Source organism: Limanda limanda, chromosome 17, assembly GCF_963576545.1.
Source record: "Limanda limanda chromosome 17, fLimLim1.1, whole genome shotgun sequence".
Lineage (NCBI taxonomy): Eukaryota > Metazoa > Chordata > Actinopteri > Pleuronectiformes > Pleuronectidae > Limanda > Limanda limanda.
The window spans coordinates 13,237,972-13,258,229 of record NC_083652.1 but is presented as its reverse complement, the minus strand read 5'-3'; the positions used below and the strand labels follow the sequence as shown (position 1 = coordinate 13,258,229).

At 43.7% G+C, this 20,258-nt stretch overlaps 1 long non-coding RNA gene across 1 annotated transcript; it reads right to left on the bottom strand.

The window, feature by feature from the left end:
- Positions 1-16,727: 16,727 nt before the first annotated feature.
- LOC133023561 (uncharacterized) lies at positions 16,728-18,758 on the bottom strand. Its single transcript, XR_009683067.1, has 4 exons — positions 18,675-18,758; positions 18,443-18,515; positions 17,532-17,637; positions 16,728-17,231 (listed from the first exon to the last, which is right to left on the bottom strand). It is a non-coding gene; the product is annotated as an uncharacterized LOC133023561 (long non-coding RNA).
- Between the last annotated feature and the right edge of the window lie 1,500 nt (positions 18,759-20,258).

Sequence of the window (20,258 nt, the reverse complement as noted above, 5' to 3'; positions counted from 1 at the left end):
CATTTGTCGTTATTATAACTCACCATCGTTGTTTGATTGCTGCTGGTGATCGATGAGCTCCTCAAAGTCTGATCCGCTCTCGGTGGATTTGGTTTAGATTGAGAAAGAAGGTTTTTAATCTGCCAATATCTCATCTCATAATGACACAATAACACATAATAACGTTTGCTTGTTTGCTCAGTGCCAACGTCAGAGCCTCATTTCTAATCACGTCCAATCATCTGAGATGTTCCAGTAACATTATGAGACTGATGTGACTTTTTAATGCCTCTTAAGATCTTTTAATACCGAGACAAAGTATCGACTGTGTCTCAATCCAGTTTCTGCAACTGAAGAGCGATTGTGTCACAGCTTGTGGATCCTGAAGATGAACGTGTCCCTTCTCATCCAAGGATCAGTGGTTGTGATGGAAACGGCAAACGAATCGCACACTTCAGCTGAAACCACACAGATATAACGGCACACAAGTTAAAAAACAAAACAACGGGTCTTAATTAAAGCTATCTAGTCATGTCCAACCTCAGCTCTGTTACTAGGCAACAGCAGTGAGGGGCGGGACGAGCTGGTGACACCGATCACAGCAAACCTCTGTAGAGCAGAACTGTCCCGGCTGGGTTCGGCCTTCGCAGTTTCCCCCCCCCCCGACCTACGAAGGATGCTATACAAAATGTTATATATAATTTGCTGTTTCAATAAATAGAGTTATAGATATATTTATAAGGCACTTGAGGAAATACAATTTGGACTGTGCAGTGTGTATATAATATGCTTCATCCCAGTTTGTAGTACATTTATATTTATTGTATGCAGAGCCAAACCCGGGTCAAATAAGTTCCTATGATGATTGGAAAATTCAGAAAAGCCAAAATTTTAAAAAGTCACAAGCTCACAAGTGAAAAGTTGCGGCTGGAACATGCTTGAGAATTTTTTTTTGTGAAGTACATGAAGCGTTAAATTCAATCAGCCTGTTGAAACCAGCTGAGATCTCGGTTTAAGGATAAGAATTAAAAGAAGAAGAAGTTGTGTGATGTGTGCGTGTGGAAAGCGGTTGTGTTTCTTGAAGAGTTCGAGATAAAAGCAGTTGAAGTGTCAATTACCATTTATTCCCTGAGAGAGTTTGCCCAGATGAAGAGTTTAAATGCAAATGTCAGTTGAATTGTCGGGGGGGAGACGTCACTGACATTTCAGTCTAAGTGGAAACCAGTGTGAAGTGTGAAACGTAAGTGTCAGTGATTAAATCTCAGTTTAAAGCAGAAGTGAGGAAGCAGAAGTGAGGAAACTAAAACAGGTCATTTCCATTTTTATAACATCTCTGAAGGGCCACACCCACACTAATCTGTGTGAGAGATGATGCTTCTGATGTCAGATGGTATTGATGATACTACTCTCGGCTTGTTGTAGCCAAAACAACTCGGACCAAACAAATCCTCGCCTCTGGAATAGAGCCACGCATAGAGTCAGCATTTCTCCCTCAAGCCAAACTCAGCAGGGACACAACTCAAATATCTGGGACAGTCCTTCAAAACTTACTTTTTGGACATTTGGTAAAACGTTAGTTTGTGTGGTGGAAGCAGTGTGTAAATATATAACATAAATATTACTGACTAAGTCACGTCTGAATCATCAGTTACAGAATAAGGGTCATGAAATATTGGTATTAGATTTTTTTAATAACATTGCCATACACAGGAAATTTTTAAAACTCAAGAACTCAGTAACACAAAGATAAGAAAACATTAATAGTATATTTATTTTGTTTTTTCTCTCTCTCTCTTCTCTGCGACAGTTGAAGTGTCGGTGAAATTGAAAGAATTCATGTCAACCACTCTGTGTTTGAAAGAGAAAAATAAAAAGGTGAACTTAAGTCTAATTATCTTGTCACATTTAAAAATTGGTGAGATGAGGTGATTAAAGAGGAGACGCGTTTAAAAGAGATGCACATGAAGTATGAATGAAGTCCCCAGGATTCAGTATGAGGAAGAGTCTGTGAGGAAAAGTATGGGAGGAAGAGTCTGTGAGGAAGAGTCTGTGAGGAAGAGTCTGTGAGGAAGAGTCTGTGAGGAAAAGTCTGTGAGGAAGAGTCTGTGAGGAAGAGTCTGTGAGGAAGAGGAAGCTGAATATTGAGAATAATTATGAGCATATGAGCGTCGCACAGCTCACTATTAGAAACCAGGGAGAGAAGTCAGATACACAGAAGGTGGATAGAGACTAAAATACTCTGGGTGTTGACTGGGACACTGAGGTCACTTGTTTTGCTCCTGGTGAGGATAAAAATAAGGAGTCTGAGTCAAAGGCTCAGAGGAGACCCTGCTCAGTGTCCTGTGGACCTGCCTCGGCCTCAGGTGTGAGCCGGCGGGATAATAACCGGCTTCACAGATCCTCTACCTGCTCGTGTTTGAAGCGCGGCTCCTCGTGTGGCCACATTCTGCCGGGTTCATGAGGTCACACACAAATACACGGACAGGATTTATTGTCTGACATCTGTCTTAGGAATTAACCCGAGGCTTCTTCTTCTTCTTCTTCTTTGATGAAACAATTCTGTGTGTTTTAATGTCATAGAAAATAAACCTTTTCATGTGTCGGCAGAGGGACTGAGAAAAAAGCAGGAATGCTAAACATAGCCAGTGTTTATTTGAATGACGCGTCCGTCATGGTAACATTTTTTTATCACTTTTTCCCCATGACAATAAGATCAAAACAAAAAAGTTATCTGTAAACACACGAGCCATCTCTCCACCGGGAAAGGACGACACACTGTTTGTACATCACAGTCACACCTTCTTCCTAACGTCCTCACCCAAATCCCCATGGGAAAGAATGAGTCTATTGAAATTCTGCAATTCAGGTTTTGGAGTAAACTTCCCTAATCTCCTCAGAATCTACACTGCATCCGTCACCTGGAGCCAGAAATCTTTCACCATCACCCACAGCTCCGCCCGAGCTGATGCGCAACTCCCACGAGCGTGGCAAAGATGGTGGACGTGATCGTATCAGGATCTGCACGGTTTGATTTGAGATCTAAAGAAAACAGACAAGCGTTGATGCATCTGTGCAGAAAAACACAAGAGAGAGAGAGGCCTGAGTGGAGAATGTGGTCGGACCTGATCTATCCTGGGCGTGGTGACCCCACCCTGCAGGTGAGGTAACCCACGGTTTGTGCTTTACCATTCAGCTGTACCTGCCACTCCTTCCACAGCTATCACAGAATGCACGGAGAATTTTTGCGTGAAACCACCGTGCGTTCCTGTGGAGCCAAAAAAATGAGTTATGCAAGAATTTTTGGCCTATTTTTTCGGTTCCTGGTTTATTTCCAGGAGAGGAAATACCATGAGTCATGCATCTGTCATTCATCGTCTTTCAGAGTAAAATAAAAAAAGCGTGGGTTTGACCACGCTGCTGTCTACCGCTGTGTGTTGCAAGGGAGGGGGGGGGGGGGGGGATTATCCAAACACAAGTGGACTAATCACATGTCAGCGCCACTACCGGAGAAGACCAATCGGGAGGCTCGCTCAACAAACAGCTCTTTGTTGAGTGGCGGCCGCAGCGGATCAGTTCTGGAATAAACCAGAGACAGGAAGGATCACTCAGAACAGTTGTGATATTGTCTGAGTGGCCAAGTGTTGTGTGAACACATATTAATTATGATTCCTATGAAATACCTTCTGGGGTTTGGCTGGTTCAAGGTGTAGTTTACTGTACAAACACCACTGACGCTACACCTCTTACACGATGGAAACTTTTCCGAACACCTCGATCCTAGACGACTTGTTGCATCTTCTAAGAGTTGGACCGTCTCCTGGAGGTTTAGGTCGATAATATTGGGCATTCATTTTTCTGACACGTTAAATTCCCCTGAAGAAGAACATCAGCTTAACGCCACTCACAAAAAAATGGTGCAAATAGACGAACAAGGTTTTTATAGCCGGACAAATTGCTATTTCTGGTGGAGTCACGTGAAAATCTCTTAATTAGGTTGTTTATGCTGTGAGGGAGTATTTCAACATGACTGTGTGAAACAAATCCAGCCGAGCGGTGCCGACATGCCAGAGGAGTGAGTCTCACCACAACCAAGTCACTGCTGCTTTACACAATAGTAAAGCACCCCCCGTCGGTGGATGCCTGTCTCGCTCTGCTCATTCCATCTCTGTCTTACACAACGTGGCTCCCTGCCCTATAGCTTAACCCCTGGAACGGAAACAGCCTGAATGTGAACTATTTTACTATCAAAGACTTTGGAAGTGAGTTTATCTTTGAATCCAAACAATGTCCACGAGTTGTCCAGGCTGTTGGAAAAGTTGACCGTCGCCCACCGTCCTGCTCCTGGTGTCACTGGGACTGGTTTTGATAATAAGACACAAACACACGTGACTCACAGAGAGATAAATGTTCCCATCCTCATCTCTTAAAATTTCCAAAAACTAGAGAACCATGTCTTCAGTTTCTGGAGCCGAACAAACACAGATTAAGATAAATTCTACATGCTCATCAACTTCTGAGGGAGTGACACATCGCCACGGGCGCATGAGACAAAAACATGTCCTCAGTTCCTCCCGAAATAGACGATCATCAGTTTCTTTTTCTGGGAATGACCACTGCATTAGTGCGTGTCCATGTTGTGTCCTCCTGCATCATTTTAATCAAATAATGCTGCTATCAGACATGCGCTGGACTCTGGAGAGTCTCCTGACGTGGTCCAGAGGGGCTGTGTGTGAGGATGTCCGAGTGAGAGGCTCCCGACTATCTCCAGAATTTCTCCTGCCATCCCCAAAGTAATAACCTGAAGGGAATGACTGGATGAGTCCATGTGAGAAAGCAGCAGGAGATCCTCCTGTGGATTCATCTCAAGGGAAGCAGGACATTCACCTGAACAATGAGATGTTTGTGTTGTGAGAATCTCCTGCTGCTGCGATCATCTGTGAAACTCTGGAGAAACTCTGGACCCAATTGTACAACATTCTCCAGCTGAGGAAACCGAGAGACGTGTCTTATTGAATATTCATACGCACATTCAATATGTTTTTGAAGTTGTGGATGTACAAGTCACATCCTAGCAATGCTGTTGTCATGACGCCCACAATAGATTCAACTGTTTTGTGTGTTTCAAATTCCTATTACATTCCAAATGTTGTTCCCCAGGGTGCAATACTCGGTCCTCTTGTTTTTTTTTATTGTGTATTTCTGCTCAGCTAAATTATACAACAACACACTAAACGACACACAACTGTACACATTGTTAGCATCCGATGAAGCTAACATTTGATTTGAAAAACCTTTTTTATATTCTCTAAATAATAACAAATTCTATTTCGATTTAATTCTGATTATTCTACCTCTCTGAAGTGTTAATTTCTTATTTATTTGTATTTGTTCAAATATTTGTAATTGTTGTTCATGTGGTCTGTACAATCTGATGTACAACACTTTATTTAGTTTAAATGATAAACAAAGAATAAACTTATTTTCAAAAAAATACGTTCTTTAAACACAAGCTTACGTTGAAAGAATAACATTTTTACATACAGTGTTTTTTGGAGTAAGACAAGAAATACAAAGGACTAACAAGGGTATGGGGTAAACTTATAGCAAAGGGCCAATCAAAATCAAAATCATGACTTGGACGCATAGGCCTGACATGTAGACAAAGAGCATTTCCCTCTAAACATTAGCATGTGTGCTGTTGGGCTCCAGGAGAATCGAACCCGACCGGTGGATCGAGGCTGCTGCTCAGTGGACCTGAGCCTCAGCTCTTCTGAAGCTCGGCCTCCAGCAAGGCGAGTATTGTGCAAGTCGCTTGTGGAGCCCTAGCTACCGTTTACATGCAATAAAAGAAGAATTCCTTATATTTAGTGGAGCCAGCCCGTCTCCATGGTTACTGGCCAGGGTTTTTTACTCTTGATTCACTTCCTCACCCTTAGCACTCTTTTCGTAGACCTCTCTCTCTCTCTCCCTCTCTTTTTTTCCCTTCCTCGCTGACATTACTACATTTGACTCAAGTTTCTCTTCACGTGATTTCTTCTCCTCTTTGGAAACATTGCTGCTCCTCCTGTTTCCTGCTCGGAGCCGCCCCTGCCTGCACGCCGCCCCCACAATGCCTTGCTCTCTCTCTCTCTCAATGAAATCCAGACATACACACTGTACTCACGCTCGGGGTCTAAAGAAAACAATTCCAGGCTGTAGCTAGGCAACTCCAAATATGAGTCATCCAACTGCCGCGCCCATCATCAACTGATCACCCCCCCTTCTCACACACACACACACACACACACACACACACATGAAGTGCAATTGTTCATTCACACCGTGCAGATGTGTGGTTGATGTGACTCCTCCACACTCTTCTAACCCGGAGGTGGAAAAACCGGCCTGGTAAGTCAGCCACTGTGAGAAAATGACCCGTCTGGCCTCGGTTGATTCCATCATGACCATCATGACCACAGTGTGATGACCGGTCACAGCCCGGCAGACTCACTGGTTGTCAGCTGATGGAGCTGGCAGCAAACCAGCAGTGATCTTGTTTGTTGGCTGGTTAAGTGCAGAGGTTCATAGAGAGTGTCACTTGAAGCTCAATAAAAGATTAAACATAGTCTATAATTATACTAATCTATTATTATAATCTGTATTGAATGTTGCTAGTCATGTTTAGGCCGGATGGGAAGAACGCTGCTAATTAGGGGTTTCATGTATTTAAGTAATATACAGGATTTTATACTAATAGACAGATATATATATATATATATATAAATTTTATATATATCTATATATATATATATAGATATATATAGATAGATAGATAGATAGATAGATAGATAGACACATAAATAGATAGATAGATAGATAGATAGATAGATAGATAGATAGATAGATAGATAGATAGATAGATAGATAGATAGATAGATAGATAGATAGATAGATAGATAGATAGATAGATAGATAGATAGATAGATAGAAAGATAGATAGAAAGATAGATAGATAGATAGTATTCAGTATTCATTCTGAAAAAACTGTCCCCTCTCTTGCTGACTTTATGCAATGCAGGGACGCCCTCTAGTGGACAGTAGCTGGAGCAAAGATGTGTGTTGCTGTGGCTAACACGACAATACAACTGACTAAATTACATATTAATACAGAATAAAATAAACAAAAATAAAGAAGACCGATTAGAAACACAATGTTGTATTTCTGCATTATTATAAAGAACATAACATGTCACTTCCTACTTACATATAATTAGGTTTAAGAAGAGCACATCATATGTGTGTACATATATATCAATACGTGTGTGTGTGTGTGTGTGTGTGTGTGTGTGTGTGTGTGTGTGTGTGTGTTATTCTACGTATGATGCAGAAAAACAACAAAATGAAGGTATTATATTATATTCAAAAGTTTAAACAACAGTAACAGAAGAAAACATTTAAAACCTTTTGGAAAATAAAAAAGGATAATTTGAGTAATCCTGCACCTTCTGATCACGTGTCACCTCAGCGCATTAGCCGGAAGTGTGTACGTGCACAGGTGATTTAGCCGGAAGTGTACAAAGACCGCACGTTGATTCAGTGCCAGTGTTCAAGTGCACGTGAGACAAACATTTAAAATGTATGTGAATCAAACAGGAAACTGGTTGAGTTTCCTCCTCAGCGTCACAATCATAACTTTTCCTTCAGTGAGCTGGTGTGACTCTGCTCCTCCTGCAGGAGCACGACCCCCCGCGGCGCCTCGTGGGGCCAGGAGCCGTGCTGCACCCCCCCGAGGCCCGCAGCTCCTCCACCAGGAGCCTCTCCACAAGCAGCCCCTCCACCACCAGCAGCACCTCCATCAGCAGCACCTCCACCAGGAGCCTCTCCACAAGCAGCCCCTCCACCACCAGCAGCACCTCCATCAGAAGCTCCTCCACCAGCAGACCCTCCACCTCCTCCACAGCTCGGACCGGACACAGGCCGCAGACCGGAGACCCGGAGCCGGGACGACTTCCCCGGACAAGCGGTTCAGACCCGCACCGGATCCCAGCGGGGGGCCGCGGGTCTCCTCTTCACCTCGGACCCCTGATGAAGACTGTGCCACTGCACACATACAACGCACAGCTCCAGGGAGGTTCTACATCGTTGGTCAGCTGGAAGCAAACGTCCCCAGCGCGGGCTACCAGGCGGATTCTGCTGCTGCAGGTGAGGCTGGAGCCTGAGGAGAAGAAGACTAATTAAATGTCCTCTTAAAATAACTTTTTTTATAATTTATAGAGGTTTTTGTGTGCACAAAGCTCAGTTAACTGTTTGTTTTTCTATTTGATTTATTTTGTATGTAGTTGTTGTGGTTTTTATTGATTTATATATTGTTGTTCTATTATATATTAATATTGTTGGGTCAGGTTTTTATATGATTTGATGATCTAGTTTTAATTGAGTTATTTATCCTTTAACTAGAAACGTCACATCAAGGTGTAATATCTCTTCTGAGATACACGAGTGAGCAGGTTGAGAAATAAAGACATGATAAATATACAGAAATCAATATCAGAAATAAATGATAGAAACTAAAAGGCACATATTAAAAGCACTGAAATTGTTCTATGAAATCCGATTTTTAGACATGTCCAGAAGTGACGTGAACATTTCCAGGTCTTTGATGTCCTGCAGCTCGTTTCAAACACGTGTTGCATGGAAGCAAAGGGCCGATTTACGCAGCTCTGTTTGAGTCGATGGGCGTCGGCTGATCCCTGTATTTCAGAAATTGTTCCCAAATGAATCCAGTTAAACATTAAAATTCCAACCTCAACGCGAGAAAACGAAGTTCCAGTCATTGAGACCCGACGACTCCCGCACCATCCACTGAAACCACGATGTAGCTCGTCTGTATTGACTCTCTCTCTGGTTCTGTGTGTTTGTTGACCAGTCCAAGCTGAGGGAGACCAGGAGAAGGTCAGAGGTCAGTGGCTCAGCGGCTCAGAGGAGAGCTGGCAGAAGCTCCAGCCGGTGGTGGAGTGCGGAGACGACGCCATGATCCTCGTTGTCAGGAGGAGACGAGCTGGAAATCTGCTGCTGGACCGAGGTGATGCTGCTGCCGCTGCTGCTCCAGGGACAAGGACATTGATTATGTCCAATCACGAGATGTATTAAAGTTTGTTCTTGGTGTTTTGTTTGTGTCCCAGTGAACCAGTCGTCAGTGCCTCTGTCCCAGCTGCAGCCTCAGTGTGGTTACTCTGTTCAGACCACATGGAGAGACCTCAGTCTGATGGCCCAGTACGACGCCTGCCACGTCACACAGGAGGTATGGGATCATACAAAGCAAAAACATCCTTTTAATCCACTTTTCTTCCAGCTGTGTTTCTTGTAGTTCTTGCTGCTGTGACAGTTTCTTCCATGGAGTAAAGAACAAGTCAATTCCAACAGCTGTGAACAGATGTTTTCCTTTTTATTTAGCTCAGTTAAACCGATTCGGCTGTAAAAATGCCTGAACACAATGAAAGAGTGTGAAAACATCAGTGAGAGAAGACGTCTGCTGAGCTGTGACGATGAGGATCCTCATCCATTCAACGTGCCTGAGCAATTGAGAAAAACTAATTTAATCAGGAGCTTGTTTCTTAATCTCAGGCTTGTTTTCTCTAGTGAAGGTGAAATGTTATTTTTTGAAATGCTGTTAAAATGTGTGTTTTCAGGACGACAGCTACGTGCTGCCTCTCCTGTGGAGGGGATCTCCGGTCAAGATGTCGTGTCCCGTCCCTCAGATTCAGCCTCAGGCCCCGGGTCAGTACTCCGTGTGCTGCTCCCCCTATGGGATGACCGTCACACTGCAAGGGCCGACTCCTGCAGAGGAGCTGAGTATAAATGGTAAAAAACACTGACAACTTAATTTGTGACTTTTGAACCTGACTCTACAGCTGAGGCCTTTTTTCCCTTTGTCCCTCAGTGAGAGGAGAGTGGAGCCCCCTGGTGTTGTCTGAGCAGTGCGGCTTCACCGTGGAAAGACGTGACGCACAGATCGTCATCGCTGCTCCGTATCTGACCTGTGGCATGACGGTGAAGGTGAGGTGAACTTCAGAAGAGACTGATCATATTATTATCATGTCTCACCTTGCCTGAGATATAATAAACACAATTGAGCTCCACTGGAAGGAAGATACTTCAAAAGATACTTGATGATTGTGGTGAAGAGCCAAAATCTGGTGTATATTAGAATTGAGATCTGGAATGAGTGTAAAGACCATCTCTTACTGATCTTTTTTTATTTTCAGGATGGAAAATACAGCCTCTATCTTCAAATAGGAGAAAACCGACTGTTGCTGTCCTGTCCTGTCTCGTCCCTGGAGGAGCTGCCTCATCTCAGCAGGATCAGGACAGAACCTCCATCGGAGCCTTTTCCATGGGCCGCCCCTTTCTACCTGGCCCCACTTTACTACCCCCACCCCACATATCAGCAAGAGTCTGAACCTGATGCTCCTGACGTGCACGACCCTCTTACTCCCTCGTTCTCCACCCCTGACCCCAAGGTTGGTCCACAGCCTCTCCCTACTGTTGATTCCCAGTATCCAGAATACTACTCCCACCAGATTCCTGACTGGGATTCCAATAATCAACACGCCGTGCATGTTCCTCCATCATCTACACATGAAATGGAGGATTTAAGTCTGGAGCGTCCAGATCTACAGCAAAAACAGGGACCTCCTGTCTGGGATGTCTCTGAGACGCACTCTCCCTCCTCAGCTGCAGCTTCTCCAGCTCAAGCCGAAGCTCCCTCTCTCCAGCCTCCTAACCACGCCTTCAACCCGTACTACCACTACTACCATCACCCAAAAATCCCTCTTTCAGACCCACCTCAAGACCCCGACGCAGCTCCTGAGGTTCCTGAAAACCCGTCTCCAACAAATCCCTACGAGTTCCTGGTGTGGCCCCCCAAAGTGCGGCAGTCCGAGGCTACGTCAGACCCCTCCCCTGCGCCTCAGGTTTACTCTCATCCTTACATCCCTCCAAGTCCTGAGGTTGATCACAACGCCCATGTATCTTACCCGTACCCTTATCCACACCACTACTTTTATTACTTTCCACATATGGCGAGGGGTGAGGCTAAAAGGTTGACATCACCTCCACATCGCGACATGGCTACGGAAGCAAATGGGCCTGATGCTCCGCCTCTTCCTGAGTCCTCGGAACGTCGAGTCCACAAAGAACACAACGTGAGTCCCTATGAAACAGAAAAGTCCAGACCAGACTGGATCAGAAATCCACTTCTGTCTGAAGATGATGGTGTAAAACAAGAGCTGAATGATGAAGAGCGACACTCTGCACCTCCTGCTCTCCCACCCAGCAACACTCCAGAACCAGACCCGGTTCCCCCTCCTCACCCACACCTCTACGCCCCTTACTATCACTACTATCAGATGTATTCTGGACCTGATGACGACCGTGCGTCTCCGACTTCCTCCAAAGACGCTGCAGACCCTCTGCTTCAAGCCTCCTCCTCTCCAGCGCAGCATCTAACCACTTCTTCACCCACCGAATCCACCTATCCTGCTCAAAATGGCCACTTGTATCCTTACTACTACTATTACCACCACCTCTACCAGCCTGAAGAGTCCAAAGACGAGCAGGAACCGCATCCTGCAGGCAGCACGGACCAACCCTCCTCAGAGTCAGAATCTCTGCTTCCCTCCAACTCCGACCACAACAGGACGGATCTTTACGCTGAAGCAGGAAATCCCAGGATCCCTCAGCCACCGCACGATCCCGTCCACGGACTGTTCTCCCAGCAACATCTGTACCATGCTGTGGGGCCTCCTGTTGGAGAGGAAGCAGAGGAGAGGCTGGATTCTGACACGACAGGTAAAGTCTTGCTCGGCTGTGTTTATATTTCTGTAGCTGATATGTGCCATGTTGGTGTCTGGACCCCAGATCACCACAGGGGGGCAGAAAGCTCAGTCCTGGCTCTCGCTGTAACCAGACACTTCTACGACAGATGAATCCATCGTCTCTCACGCTGCTGATCTGAACCAAGTATAACTGTCGTCTCTTTTGTTTACTCCACACACTCAGGTCACCCAGAGGCCAACACGCCCTCGGCCTCGCCCTGTGGCCTCCGCCCTGCGTCCACCTCCAACTGCAGTCACTCTCTGGGCTGCTGCTCCTACCCTGTGGAGGGTGAGCCTCTCCGAAAAGAAAGCGTGTCAGCACTTGTCTGAGATAGATGAATTCACATTTAAGAAAATCAGAAGCCTACGCCCCAGCCACAGGATTGGATTTTAAACTCTGATCTTTTGTGTACATGTTTGTGTTTTTGTGTGTTTTTATGTGTGCGCCTACAGATTGTACAATGGGGCAACATTTTGTGTTTGTGGTGCCTGACTGTGTGTTGGAGCCCACAGTGCCCCCTGCTGCTCATCCCTCTGAGGACAGTGAGGCCTCCTGCGTCCTGCAGAGGTTGACCTCTGACCCCGAGGTCTACGTGTTGCCCCTGGACGGCTGCGGAGTAAACAAACTTGTGAGGCTCACTTCTGTGTATATGACTAGAAAGGCCCTGTTATACACTGATGCTGTTTGTGAAGCTTTGACTCATCTCGCCCGGAGGAGTTTTGCTTTGTGTAAAGACGAAACCTAAACTGTGAACTCTTCATCATTTCCTCGTTAGATGTTTGGTCAGACCGTGGTTCATCTGTTGGAGGTCCATGGAATCTATTCTCCTCCAGACGACCACACCTCGGACAATGAGGACTCTCCTGTCAGGTTTGTGACATTCAATTTGTGAAATTTAGTTTAATGGGACTGTTGGGCCTTGGTGGTGGTGTGCCCTCTACTGGAGTGTCCTTCTGGTTTCAGGACACGCGTCCACCCCAGGGCCAGTGAAGAAAGAACAGCTACAACACTCAGATGCACCATGAACACTATAAAATAACTCTCTGCATCCACTGCGCTGTTTAGATTGTCTGTATGCTCCACATTCTTCTGAAAGTCTGTGTTGATGTAGTGTATCTCTGGTGTTGATCCGCAGGTTGATGGTGGAGTGCAGCTCCTCCCCAGGTTCTCCAGGTGAGGTGAGGCTGCATGTGATGGATCAACCTCCTTCTCCTTCTCCTCCACCTCCCATGCAGTCAACAGCAGCCACAGTCACAGTGCAGCTGAGACTCTCAACAGGTGAGCAGTTCTCTGTGTCTTCATCCAGAGGCACATGGCCACGTTGAAGGAGCATCTACTCAAACCTCCGAAGTTTTACTGAGCTTCTTTTTTTTAAACGTCATTTTTCCCTCGACAGTTCAACCATCTGTGAGGCATTCAATCCTCCAATGTAGACGTCTAAGCAGCAGTGGAAAAGGTACAATATCTTATCTTGTTCCTCTTTTCAGACGACTCGTTCAGCAGCTTCCACCCCGAGGCTCACCTGCCTCTCAGTCTGGTGCGAGGCCGACCTCTTTATCTGGAGGTGAGTCTGCTGGAGCCTCCGGAGGAGAACCTGGTGCTGCTGGTTCAGTCCTGCGTGGCTCACACTGCGGCTCCGTACACCGGCTGGATGCACATCTATGATGGGTATGTTTTATACAGAGATAATGGAGGTAAATGCAGTTGACAGAATCTAATTTAGATGTTTGTATTGTAACCTGTCTTGACAGAGTGACTGTGGGTGTTCAGTCAATCTGTACAGATTTCTTGTCAATATTGCTTCATATTAAGCTAATAGATTTGAATATCTACTTTATTCTGAAACGTTTATATTTTTCTCTCTTACACAAAGATTATTTCTCTCCTGCAGCTGCAGGGGGGAACTGGACATATCTGCATATCATCATCTGTTCTTCATAAATTTGTTTTCATTGACTCTAAATTAAATGTGCATTTAATATCTCATGGACAAACTTAACATTTGTAAAACCTTTGCACTTTTCAGTTTTTAATCCTAAACATCCCATGATGCAAATGAGGTTCCCTCCTGTAGGAATGCTGGCGTGTAACGTCCCCCTCACTCCTCTGTGTTGTTTAGCTGCCCCAGCCGCTATGATTCACAGCTGCTTCCTTCCCCTGAGCCACACCGGACCCGGAGGATCATGATCTCCAGCTTCCTCTTCCTGCCGTCACAAAGCCCCTCGCACATGGCTGCCGGAGGATTCTCTCTCCTGGGCGATCCAGAGGTACGTCCCACTTAACAGACCAACTCGAATGTAAACACCTTCATTTTCTGAATAGAGGTTTTTATTGTCAGCCATAATATTTTAACCATCCAATGTAGACTCACCACAGGCGGTGAGATTGTGAAACGATGTAAGATTCTCCTGAGGAAGCCACAAGTCTGATAGATATCTACTGCTTATTGAGAAAAAACTGTTTTATTCGTGATGTCATGGAGAAATACTTTACTACCCACAATCCTCAGGAGTAATGGGGCGGTAACCATGTTGGCTACGATCGGACGGGTCAGCGTTAGCATTACGTTCACCACAGAGTGACAATGATTTCTCTGACTAACAAGCTGCAGTTTTTCAGAGATGATGAAGAGTCCGAAGGAGAAAATCACCACAACAAAGTTAAAATCAGGAAGAAACGGCTGGAAGTCGCTGGAAAGGATCATTTGCAATGGTTTATGGGATGTTGAGTTCCTTCACTCTTAGAGAAACTTGTATAATCACTTTCAACATTGTTTTTGCTCTGAATCAAATGTTTTATGGTCATGATTCGTCTCGTAGCTGGATCCAGAAATAAAACGGTTTTATAAGGATTTTCAATGTCACTGGAGAAAATGAAATTGACTAAGACATTCTAAAAATGCCGCAATCAAGGATTCCAACTTTATGCTCTTGTAAAATGTTTTTCCTGTTTCTATTTTTTGGCTCCCTCAGATCTTCATCTTCTGCTGGACAGAGGTTTGCTCTGCTGCAGATGGTGACTGCACATCTGGCTGCATCGACAGTAGGTTTAACACGGCACAAACATACCCGAGGATCAGGAGCTCAGCGTGACGCTAACACACGGTTCTAGTTCATCTGTTATAATGTGAAGTCATGAGGTTTAGAGATTTGAGGTCTGTCTCTGCCTTGTATATCAAATCCTCACACACAACCACCAACGATCCAACTGTTATTATCCTTCCAAGTTTTCCAGTCTGAGAGCTTTAATAACTTAAATGATGCTTGGAAACATGACAACGTGTGGGTAGAATTTGATTTTGATCTGTTTTGTGTGTGTCATCACTGAATTAACTTGTTTGTTTCCTTACAGGTCCCAACGGTGGCATGTGAGCAATGAAATAAAGACACGTTTACAACACTGCACTCCACTTTAGTCATTTTACTGCAACAAGCAAAGACATTAGGAACACATTTCTTACATTGTGAACTTAAAAATAGTATAATGAAATGTAATATTTACAACGACAGAATTAGTGTATTTTAATAAGGTGTTTATCTTTGGTATCAAACTGCCATACATAGGAAGGCTTAATGGCGTAAAGCATTACTAGTGCTAATGGAACAAATACACATATGTTCCACACTGACGTACCCGATGATGCAGGGCAAGACTTAAAAAGGACTTTGACCAAAACAGCTTTTCAAAGCTTCTGAAAGAACTTCAAAGGGTTTGAAAGAAAATGATCCCTTTACATTGGTACATATATTTTTAACACAGCAGATATTTCTCACATAAAAGATAAAACGCACAAAAACGAGAGTACCAGAGCTGCTGTCAATTTGTAACATGGACAAAGTCTCCTGTCCTCTTCCCAGCTGAATTAAACGTGAAGTGGATGTGTTGGTTACTTCTCACACGCCGACTCTTTGGCGTGATTTTCAGGCATATTAATATGGATGGCGATTTGAAACTGATTCGAACCCAAAACGCTCACGTCAAAGATCTTTTCCAGCTTAATAGTATGGATGTAGACTTAATGTGACAGTGTGTTTGTCCATACAGGGTAAATTCCTTCTTCAGAGGGAGTTGATGAAACCCTTTAATAACCAGGCTGAGGAAAACACGCATTTGAATTCTCCATGCCAAAGCGCAGAGAAGCAAAATCAAGACTGAGTAAACTAGGCCTTAACCACATGGGCAACAGCGACAGGGAGAGGGGGGTAAATGTCTGTGTTGGGGTTGGGGTGGGAGCAGGAGGCGGGGCCAAATCCCTGCTGTAATGGTTGAGGGGTAGCCAGGGCGTGGTTAGTAGAAGTAGATGAAACTGCTGCAAATTAGAGGTAAGGTCTTTAGGAAGCATTTGAGAGATAAGAGGAGGAGGAGAGGAAAGGCAAGGGGAGAATATTGATTATGAGACAAAATTGTGATTCGAACATGATCATCGACTTTATGATCAACAAGAGCTGAGGACAACATTTAAAAAAATCTGAACTTGAACAAACATCAGTGTCACATGAATGACCTGAAACCGACAGAAACCCTAAAAAATGATTTGGTGTATTTTAATTTTAGTTTAACAGACACAAAGGAGATGAATTACTGCGGTTGATAATCAGATTTAGACTCTTTTGTTATCGTGGTTCCAACCGTTTTAAAATTCAACAAAATCTATGACAAAATGTGGCTTTTATTGCACTTCATTATGAGCTAAAGTGACACATGAGTTTGAATATTTTTATTTACACGCACTTACCAGAAGAGCTCCAGATGCATAGAAGTAAGCTATCAGAGGATCTTTGTCTGCCATCTCCTTAGGACAATTCTATGGGAGATGGAAGAAACTGTGAGAACTCGCTTTACTGTAGATGACCCAGAGTCTCCAGCAGTGGTTCTCAAACGATGGAACTTGTACTAGCAGTGGTACGCATGCTCCCTGTAGTGATACGCTGAAGAAATCTCAGAAATATTATAAAATGGACGGTGCAAAAACACCGTTGTGACTCTTCACTCACCCCAGCGTGGACCATAATTATGAAACCGAGGAGGAACTCTCCAGCCAAAATAATAAGTACTGGAAGAACATAGAACTGACAGGGGAGAGAGAAGATCAAGTTTACAACATGTTGATGAAACAACTCTTTAATCTGATGAACGCACAGGATCATGGAACCATCATAACACTGCACCTGGATCAGTGATATAAGTTTGATCTTGACCAGTAAGTCAAACACTTGCACATCAAATCAACCTTCAAAGATTTATTCAATTTGCACTTCAGTTGAAGTGTCACTCTAACCATTGTGGGACACATCTTACCGTCTCCAGACCCCATCTGTTCTTAGAGCAGATGTCACATAATCCAATCAGCGCCATGATCAACAGTGTCAAACCCAGCAGGATCGAAACAGTCCCAACTGAGGCAGGAAATACAGAAACACAATGTTACTGCAGCTGTTCCCAAACTAGGGTTCAGGGCCCCACAGGGGTCTAAATATAACTGAATATAGTTAAATTAAAAATAAAACAATACAAATATGTATTAACATGACCCCTGTGGTGATGATGACTAGCATGTATCATCTAACTTGCTAACAAGGTTAAAACAATATCCTTCGTATGCTTTATTCACTTGAGGGGATTTATTTTTGGGGTCGGGCTAAAATTTCAATATCTCTAAGACTTAAAAATTTCACAAAGTCAAAGTGCGAACTCACCCAAAATGATTACCCATGATGGGAGGCTGGCTATTTCAAAGACGCAACTGGTACGAATGTTGTAAATGAGCCACACGACGAGACCAAAAAAGGGAAAGCTCGCCACCTGCCAAACAGGAAACACAATGTGAACACGTAATACATTAACAGTCCAGGTCACCTCTTCAAACAGCATCTAACTTCTTCTCAAACATAGTCATTCTAACTTGTTCTTATCACATTGATGTATGTCCAAGAGCGGATCTTTCTCGTAAGTTCGGTTTCAATTAGTTGTTTTATGCTCTAAAACCAGGTTAGACGTCATGATTGACAGCTGAGCCTGACTTGTGATTGGTCAAATGTATCAGTGGGACCTGTTGCTCCGTCCAATGTTCGCTCCTGGACTGACTCTGGCTTCAAATGCACGAGATGGCAGAGTGAGTATCTGGAATATTTAAGCGTCATTTCTGGATGATGAGAGAAGTTCAGCTGCAGAAAATGCGCAAGACTTCCTGTGACACAGATTGCTAAACATAAGAAACTGTTTTAGTCATTCCAGACGTTGAAATATACATAAACACACATTACAATCATTGACAAGAAGAAAATGAAGACTAAACAAGGTCAAAAAAGGGAACAATGAATAAATCTCACTCTTTTTTGTTTTCTCTAATATTCCTGAGTCTACTAGACACCAGATACTTGTGTTTTTTCCTATTTGTTTTTTGCGTTTTCCTATTGTTTTTTGCGATTTATGCTTTGTTTGTACTTCAGGGCCACCATACCACGTTGTGTTGTCCACTTTAACTGTTGCTGTTTATTTCCAGAAATTAAAGTGAGGAACATTGGAGCCACTTTTGAATTTGACAAAAACGCAGATTTCAAATTTGTTTCCTATAAATAAAACAGTAAATAATAAAAAAGAGACTTACAGCACAGATGATGTTGAAGAGATGAAAACACACAACGCCACATCCGTACCATGCCATGACGACTGTGTACAAACTGATTAAAAAAAAAAACATTTCAAAAAGACAAAATACACAAATTCAAAACTTCTTAGCTACGAGGGATACACTGTATTTTAGCTGTAGATTCACGTATTAAATATTAATAATCATGTGCAAATTATGTATAGTTCCTGTTACATAAATATATAAATACCTGTATCAGTAGAAAGGTTTTCTCAGCTCTTCCTCTTCAGCAGGAGGTGAGGAGTATGTCTGCAGTCCTGTGATTGGCTGACAGGGCTGATTGACATGAGGCAACGCCTATGAAAAGAGGGGAGGTTTAGTGTGTAACGGCCAGGTAACATCGTATCAAGCTGAGTGCTCCTCGCTCCCCCCCACTTCCTGAGTGTGAGGAGAGCTACGGTGCGTCAAAAGGCCGGAAGACCTCACCGAGCTGACTCCTCTCCAGTGATGAGGAGTTGATAGATTGCGATATTTAAGGCCCGAGCACCGACAGTGCTGATCGCATTTTTGACGGCTTGAACAAACTCAAAAACTCACCAGATTTCCCGGGTACGTCAGGGCTGGTGAAAATGTACATCTTCTGGAGTAATTGGAAATAGGTGTGACAAAATGGCTAAACTGCACCCCCTAGAATTTAGCAAAAAATTCCTGGCACCACTTTAAGCTAAGGGGAAAGGAAGTCGCACATTTTGGATTCAGTGGCCATTTTAGCCATTTTGCACGTTGTGTATTTTAACAGACTCCTCCTAGAGCTTACGTCAGATCAGCTTTTAATTCAGTGAGTGATATCTCCACTCCATGGAGATTAAAAGTTATTGAAAGTTTTACTGTACTTCACGAGGTGTGACTATGGCGTCAAACTTTTATGACCCTCTAAAAAAGACGGAACTCCTCTGTGCATTGTCCAATCAGCACCAAACCTCGTTCACACGACCACAATCCTGCCCGGATCAGATTCATATATCAATATTGACTCATTGTCACAGCGCCACCTGCTTCCGACAGGAAGTGACATGTTTTATACTTTGAAGCACTGCCCCTGACTGGTTTATAATATACAGCTCCAATGAGCTCAGACAAGTCGTGGCAGGAATTGTGACTTTTCCTCAAACTGTGTAAACATTGAGGTGCGGCGAAGGTTGATTCTTTGCAAAAGTTGACAAAGATTTCATAACTCCACTGTGCATTGTCCAATCAGCACCAACATTCTGTCACATGATCAGAGTCCAGGTCTGAACAGCTCCATATGTCAATATTATCTCAGGGGCAAAGCGCCACATACAACAGGAAGTAAGTATCGTTTTACAACTTTAATTCGATTAACATTACTTTGTCACGGAGTCGTTTGCACTTGATGGCGTGGACCGTAATTCCTGATTAGTGCATTACGGTAGATACAGGGAGTGAAGCGTTTATCCATACTTAAGTAGCTGTGTTTCAACTCTATTTCTGTGGAACACTAATGCTTTAGTTTTTTACACTGTGAACTTTAAACCCCATGAATATAACCATTTTCTACCACATGAATTGCCTCTTGTATTTTGTCCCATAATAGGATGAATATTCCTTCCCCTTTTCCAAAAGGATCCATCATCAGCAATGAGGGACTCTTCAAAATGGGAAAACCATATGGGACTAAAGACACTGCCCTGAGGAGCACCATTTTCAACATATACCTCCCTGATAATGCTGTCCCAATTCTTACCTGAAGAAATGTATCAAATATTGAGTCTCTGATCCAATTATATATTCATGTACTGTATCTTCTTCCTGT